The 8138-nt window shown below is 46.6% G+C and overlaps 1 long non-coding RNA gene across 1 annotated transcript; it reads left to right on the top strand.

Moving 5' to 3' along the window:
- The first annotated feature begins 3203 nt into the window (after positions 1-3203).
- LOC104866339 lies at positions 3204-7301 on the top strand. Its single transcript, XR_781420.1, has 3 exons — positions 3204-3266; positions 5840-6046; positions 7209-7301. It is a non-coding gene; the product is annotated as an uncharacterized LOC104866339 (long non-coding RNA).
- Positions 7302-8138: the final 837 nt, after the last annotated feature.

Consider the following 8138-nt stretch of genomic DNA (forward strand, 5'->3'; position numbering starts at 1 on the left):
CTCACCCAAAGTGGCACAACTAGACAAGAACTTTGATGCCAGCCTCTGCCTTTACTTCCTAGAGAAAAGCACCTGTATTGACCACAGTCATTTACTAGTAGTTTACTGGTACTAATATATACCTAGGACTGATGGGTCCTGGGGCAATACCACTGCTAGGACCACAATATGAGGACCAAAGTATAGCAGGAAAAAACAGCAACCAGGTGGCCAGTGTCACTCTCCACACCCGGCTGGAAGAGGCTGCCAGGGACACCACCACCTTGTATCTCCCAGAGCATCACATAAGCCATCTAGATCTCTTTGCAAAGGACACAGAACAGCAATTCTCAAGTGCATTCCTCAGCGAGGCTGTATAGGCTTTAAATACAAATAAATGACAATACATAATAATTTAAAATATAACCTTAATCAAACAATAAATGACAATAATATAATATTAATTGACTATAGTTGCACAGCAAATAAATTATGGAGCCTAAGGTCCCACTTTCCAGGCGTGTATTATTTCTTATGTAATAACAGTCATGCAATAGATAGATAGGGATAGATAGATACCCATTCCACAGATGAGATGACAGAAAGGTTAATAGAAAGCTAAAAGCTGTGCTCAGTGACAAGACTTTATTCAGGGCTTTCATCCCATGGAATATGGCCGGAAGTCACTGCTTCCAACCATCAAATATTAGCAGAATTTTCTTTCCCTCGCTGCCTGCCACACAACCAAACACACGTGTTCTTCATTCCAATGAAGAGCTAAACCAAAGCCTAGAGGATTTATGAATCTTATGTTACTTTCCTAGGTCGCTCAGAAGCGCTCATCTTAAACTTAATTACAAGGGGAGAGAAAATTCAACTTGCAAAAGCTGTCTGGAGGAGCAGACCTGCGGGTGAGGCAAGCAATGGTCCAGGGTCTGAGAGGAAGGCCGGGCAAGCAGTTCCACGAGCTCCCCTAGCGGCAGAGCGGAGAAGTAGTAGGAAATGAGACAGGGCTCTTTAAACAACAGATATTAAAAAGGGTTTGACTGTGATCTAGAAAGCAGGAAACTGACATCTTTAAATCCACCTGATGCCCTGCAATCAAAAACCAAATTATCTCGTATCAAGAGCAACGGAATACAGAGTAAGTACAGAAGAGGTGGGCGGTGGAGAGAAAACTCCAGGGTGGAAAGAACGCGCCTGTCAACAGGTGGGAGGGAGAGCAGGATAAACAGGATTTTCAAAAAGGCCTAGGGGAGAAAATGAGATATATGAATAGCTGAGCTGCGGGATGGAGGTGGGAACGGCAAGCAGCCCTAGCCTCCGGATGACTCACTCTCTTTCTGCCCAGCCACTTTGGGGATTTCTCCTGCAGGAACAGCTTCCTCGGCTCAGGTAAGCTGTGGGGCCGTTCCCTGTGATCAGTGACATAAGAGTGGAACCGTCTCTGAGAAGGGGCTGGAAACAGATATCGTGGATGTTTTAAATGAAAAAAAATCTATTTATTTCTATAAATTCCCAGGTCACTAAGTCCAATAATAAGATCACTCACTTCTCAATCACGCTCCACCTCAGGCATCTGCTCAGTTCATATGTTTGCAGAGTCAAAGAAATATGTGACCTGAATATCTACCGACACCATAGCAGGTTGTAAAGAATCTTCTCCAAAGAGCCTGCATCCCGCATCTGTCACTGCTTCCGTTTTTATAGGATAGACCACACCGCGAGAGGCGCGGGGCTTCAGAAGCGCTCACGGGCACCATTGCACGTGTAACGCAGTAAGAGTCCCAGGCGAAGAGCACGTGACCCTCAGTTGCGTGAACCTGGGGCCTCTGAGAAACTGAAAATAAGATGTGGCCTCCCGCAGACATTGGTGGGGTCATCCCAAAGATGCTTGGGAGGTACACGCTCAACACTCATCGCTTTTGGAGAAGCAGGGTCCCAGGACTGTCTTGGTGAGGTTTCCCTAGTGCTTACTGTGCGGCAGATAAATTAAGCTTCAAGTGATGAACTGCTGGGAACCGACAAATCTTGGGGAAGACATGCTCCTTGCAGAAGAGCCACCAGAAGAATAATAAGGAGGGCCACGCACAAAGACAGAGTCCTGAAGGAGGGGAAGAAGCGTGGGCCGAGGTGTACCAGCAGGGATCCCCATGAAAGATTAGGTTCCACGGGTAATTTTCTTCCAGCAACTAGGTGAGGAAGGAACATTCTTACATCTGTCTTTCACTTTGTATGATGGAGCTCCACAGTGCCCCAAACTGGGGGACTTAAAATGACAGAAATTTTTTTGTCTCAAAGCTGTGGTGGCTAGAAGTCCAAAATCAAGGGGACCGGGGAATGTAGCTCAGTGGTTCACTGCCTGGAATGTTGCCACAGCACCTAGAGGTCTTTTTCCTGGGCAGAAAAAGAAGGAACTCTGTTAATCAACCAGGAGTGTCTGCTCTGTGTCCCAAGCCACATATGTATACTCGAACTTTTTATTAATTTTTGAAATTTGACAGAAGAATAAATAGGTTTTTCCTTCTCTCTCTTGTTTGCCACTTGTAACAATGGGCAGATAGATACATTAGGTTAGCTCAACCAATCACATGTTTTCTATCAGGACTTTGAATCTTGAGCAAAAGACACAAAACATTCATCAAAAGACAGGGCACCTGGGGAACCTTCTCACTGCACAGTGGTGGTGGTGATGATGGGGCCTGTACTGGGTACTTGAATGTCCAGTGCTTAAGTCCCCAACCCAGGCTGATGTCTTCACTTCTGCCTCTCACACTCACTCCACTGACATTTCTTTGCATGGTACACGTGGTCACCTCCATCGTTTAAATATCACCGCATAGCTTTGAGGTGGGAAGAAAGTCTGAGAGTGGCTGTGCTAGGTGTAAAGAGATATCCCTTGGAAATACAAAATACTCTAAACACCTGCTATCAGTAGTGACTGAAGAAATTCAGGAGATCTCACTTTTATTACGAGTCTTCTATTGCAGGAAAGGGAAACAAGTAGGGAAAAAAAAGGCTAAAGTTTCTAAAACCCAGCAAATAATGTACTGAACAAATATCATGACCACCCACTGCACGGCCTGGTTCCCACTTCCTCTGGTAGCAGAAAACTGGTAAATGGCACCTTGCCCACTCCCAGTGGCTAGTGGTAATTGAGTCCTAGAGCTTAATGGTGGGGCTCAAAAGACATTGTCCTCTACTCCTCTCCTCTGTCCCCACAGGTTACTCCGCTGCTTTCTCCTCTGCAGAGACCAGCAGCCAATGGACCGCAGTGTCCAAGCCAAGTGAGTTTTCTGGAAGTGGTATCTTCTCGTGTCTTTCACTTGGAGTACAGCCACTCCACGCTTCTTCAAACTGCACATGACACAGTAGATGCTGGAAATGCCAAGACGAATAAAACGCACAGCCCACCCTCCATCTTTGTTGGGACACACTCCTGAACAAAGCGAAGATGACTGGTCCCAGGCAGAATGTCCCACTCACGGGGGAAGAAGCAGGCCTAGAGTAATGTGGTCAGCAGCTGTTAGAGAGGGCATCAAATCATGGCTGAGGACACCTGACTCAGATTGTCACAGAGGTTCAGGTAGAAGCTACCTAAGAGATTATTTAGTCCAGAGGTTTCCAAGCAGAGAAACTGTCTTCAAATGACTTCCATAGTGAGTCTCAATAGACAGCAGGTAAAAGTAGAGTGTGCTGATGGAAGGAGCTGTAGAAATCCAAGCACCCTGTCCACCTAGCTCCCACCCCATCCTCTTTATGGGCCTAGAGGCACTCGGAGCTCCAGGCCTCTCAGCAGGAAAGCCCCAGTGTCATCCAACATGTTATTCATTTTGTAAAAGAGGAGTTGGAGGCTTGGCAAGTTTAGCCATGTTAGTAGCTGAAGCCCCCACCTCCTGATCCTCATTCCTGTTCTCTTTCTGCAAAATTTGCCATTTTCTGACTCAGTTTCTTGGTCTTTAAAATAAGGGACTCCTGGGGATCAAGGGGGTCTGAAAACACGATGAAAACCTTAAGCTCCTGTGACTGCTTTTATAAAGTGAGAAATCAAATTCAATAGTATTTCTTAAAACCTCCTTATTCCTGTTCAAACTACTCCTTCTTCACCACTGTGTACAAATAAAAGGTGAGAGCTGGGCCTTAAGGCCCCTATAAGGCTCCCCACGAAGAGGTCCCCATTCCTGGGCACAGAGGTCAGGGGACACCACAGAAGAGAAGTTCGATGTCCTCACAGGGTTCTTAACATCTGACAAGACCCCTCCTTGCTGTCAGAATGTCTCCTTGCTATTGAAAAGGAGCTTTAGCTTTCCTCAGGAAACTCTCCAAAGCCCCATTTTCTAACTGTTTTAGCTGCAGGAGCTACAGTAAGTACCTCAGGGCTGCCTACTTAGAGCTCAGCTCCCTCCATAAAGCATTACCTTATACCTCATTGTTCTTCTCCTGGGGAAGATGAGCAACTACTTGCCCAGGGCTTCAATTAACAGGAGACCAAGCCAGCTTTTCAAAGAGCAGCCTCTGATTCCTCTGAGTAAGAGTGAGGCTCTGCTATGACTTGCACATGTCCCCAGATTTGTGTGTTAGAAACTTAACTCCAAAGCAGCAGTGTTGAGAGGTGGTTAATCACATTAAGAGGTGATCAGATGAGTGAAGGAACATCATTATCACAGGAGTGGGTCACTTATCTCAGGAGAGGGTCCCTGATGAAAGGGTGAGTTTGGTCCTTTTCCTCTCTCACCCGTGCACGTGGTTTCTTGGCCTTCTGCCTTCTCCCGTGGGATGACATGGCGAGGAGGCCCTCCCCAGATGCAAACCCCTCTGCCTTGGACTTCCCAGTCTCCAGAAGTTTAAAAAATACATCTCGGTTCTTTATAAGTTATCCAGTGTCAGGTGTTCTGTGATGGCAGCACAATACAAGTGTCCCAGAAATGGAGAAAAGAGTTCAGAATGCTGTGGTCTCATCCTCAGGGCTGGGAGCAAGCAGAGAGTCGAATAAGGTCCCTCCTTCTTCCCTCTGTCTAGAGATGAGGGGGGCCTGAGAGGTCTAGGTGTTTACACATCCCTACTCGCAGCCCCTGAGCCTCCAAGTAGGAGAGGGGCAGGGAGGATGACTCCAGACGATGAGACTGAAAGTGCTCAGCTGCTGCCTGCTGCCCCAGAAGCCCATGCATGTGACTGGGCCTCTCCCACAGGCTCATCCTCAAATCAGCAAGGATCGTGCAGTGAGAGCGTTATGAGCTCCACTGACAGATGAGCAAACAGATGCCCCCCTCCCAGGACAAGGGCGTAGTCTGCGTTATGCATGGGGACTTCAGCAAGCGTGGGCTAACCAGGGCTTTTGCACTCCCGTTTAGTACTGTTGATAATCTGATGAATGCAGCTCCCTCGTAACTCTAAGGGGGTGGGGGGAGATGGACTCATGGGAGGTGGCGAAGGGGCCTGCTGAAAGCCAAACAAGAGGCAAGAGGCCCAAGTGAAGAGTCCAGGCTCTTGGGAAGCCCTAGGCCAGTGTGCCTGAGGTTGTATCTGAGAGTCTTAGCACTAATTGTCTCCTAATTAGGAAGAGGCAGCACTTAAGGGAAAGAAGCACTGTCTGTACCGGAATTGTGTTTGTATTACAGTGAGAGGCGTTTAGGCCAGACAGGAGAAAGACCTTCACCATGTCAGGCATGCCGTTTCAAATTGTTTACGGAAATGGCGTCCAGATCTCCAAGAGCTGATGATATCTCTGAAATATTTCTTTAATATTTGTCTTTTTCTCAGGCCAGGGATTTAGCTTAGTGGCACCATACCTGCCTTGCAAGTGCAAGGCCCTAAATTCCATCCCTAGTAAAATATATATATTTGCCTTCTTCTTTCCTAGATCGAGACTACATCATCTTCCCCCTAGACAAAAGGACCAGTCTCTAATGGCCTTCCGAGCCATCTTCCCAAGGACAGAGGTGTCCTGTGCAGCCGAGTCTGACCTGCATTATCCTCCCCTCTGCCTCACTTCTTCACCTGGAAACTCTGGCTTATCCTTCACATTCAGCCCAAGTGTTTCCACCACTGGACAGCCTGCACAGCCACAGTGAGTCTGGTGTCCATACGCCTGTGTCTGTCTCCCCAGTTTGGCAGCAGTCTTTAAGGGAGACAAGTCACAATGACCCATCATTTGATATGCAGGAAATGGCTGGGAGGATTTCCGGAAGTGTTGTGATGATTCGATCTGAACTCACCCAGGTAGGGGTAGTCCAGGATGTCAGGATGAATGGGCCTTTATCTTCCTCTCCAAGGTCCCTGGGTCCTATGGTTGTTACATAGGGAAGGTTCCATTCTATGGTCATTAGACCCAATATGAAATCAACCACATTTAAAAAATCCCAGGAGCAAGAGAGAATATCATCCTCAAACCTCATTCAGAATTATTACAATGATGTGATTGTAAGTCCTTGAAATAAAAAAAAAATGCCTTTTGATAAGAGGAAGGAAAATGTGACGGTTAACTCTCTAGTACATGGAGAGAAGAAAGCAAAGGATTTATCCACATTCATAATTACTGCTTTCCCTTGGACCTGGTGTCTTCTTTGGTCAGGTGAGTCCACTCAGTCTGAAAGAGCACAGAGAGAACACAGGGTTCAGTTCTTCAGTGGCAGCCCTGGCTCTCCAGCATAGCCAGGGATTGTCTAATAGGCGTTTTACTGTGGCTCTGAGGCCAAGGCTTCTACACAGGGCAGTGGGTGGATGGATTTATAGTCATAATTTCTTGTTCTTTGTTTTCTGATCAAGGTGTGAAGAGTCCTTGCTCTGTATTTACTGTACCAAGGCTACTTTTACTGGGAGAGAAAACCTGAGGGCAGGAACTGCAGCCAGCCTGCTCTTGCCTCTGCTCTGCACATGGGACTTCACACCCATATGCCACTCTGTTCCCCAGTATGAAAAGCTGACACCATGCCTTCCAAGGCAGTGGCCAAGTGAAGGGAGCCCACCAGGGTCACATTTGAGAGAGTTTCTTCTGCCCCAGCCACAGTGGAGACCCACTTTCCTCAAGAGCATGGGCACATATTTAGAGTAAAATATCATGGTCTGGTTTTGCTTGTGTTAAAAGGCAAAGGATTAAATTTAGTAGCCTGTCTTAAAGCACATTTTCCAGCGGAGCCTCTCTGTACCCTTTCATGAAGACTCAAGAGAAATATCCCCTGAACAGAAGCAATCTATCCACAAGGATCTAACTTCAACCCTCCCTTTCTCAGAGAGAAGTCATCAGCTGGTGCCAGTTCAACAAGGAGCAGCAACCATTCCATCCCTGCACAAGACTGTCCAATGATTCCCCATTGCCTTTAAAGTTTAGCCTAACCTCCACTGACAAACATTCGTTCACTCAATCATGACTGTATACTTCTTGCTAATGGTTTGGTGCAAGACCCCGTGAATGCAGAGATGGAATCACTGAACAAGGATTGTGGTCTGGACCTGCACCGAGCTCATAGTCTATGGGGTGAAATGGTTTGTTTTATGTGTCAACTTGCCAGGCTACAGTTTCTATTTATTCTACCAACACCAGCCTAGGCATTGCTTTGAAAGTGTCTTGTAGATAAGATTGAAGTCCATAATGAGTTGACTGTAAGGAAGATTATCATACATGAGTTGGATGGGTCCCAGCCAAATAGTTGATAAGTTTCAAGAGCAGAGTTGAGACTTACCTTAGTGTTTCAGTTTCTTCCTCCTGATGGCATGCCCTATAGATTTCAGATTTGCTGCTCAGTCCCCACAACTGCACAAGCTAATTCCTTGCAATAAGTTGCATAACTTATATCTCTAGCAGATTCTGCTTCCCTGGTTAACCCTTGTTTGCTGAAGCAGTGATGAGGCTATCAGGAGTCATAGCCTCCCCCTGCCCACCTGTCCAATACACCATGGGCCAAGCTCCTTCTCACATCAGGCACTGCATTAGACATTCCCACGTGTGCTGAATTGATTATTCTTCCCATTTAATGGCTAGGTAAGAATTACAAAGAAGCAAACTAGGGTTCACAAAGATTAAGTAATTAACCTGTGGTCATTTAACTGCTCTAACTTAGCAAGTTGGAACTATAGTGATGTGCCAGACTCTGAGTCAGGTTTGGGTCTGTTTATTTAAAGCTGGTGACCAAGAGAGGCTAGTGCCTGGAAAGATCTCTTGA

Source organism: Fukomys damarensis, unplaced genomic scaffold (genome assembly GCF_012274545.1).
Source record: "Fukomys damarensis isolate Sample0158 unplaced genomic scaffold, DMR_v1.0_HiC HiC_scaffold_11, whole genome shotgun sequence".
Classification (NCBI taxonomy): Eukaryota; Metazoa; Chordata; class Mammalia; order Rodentia; family Bathyergidae; genus Fukomys; species Fukomys damarensis.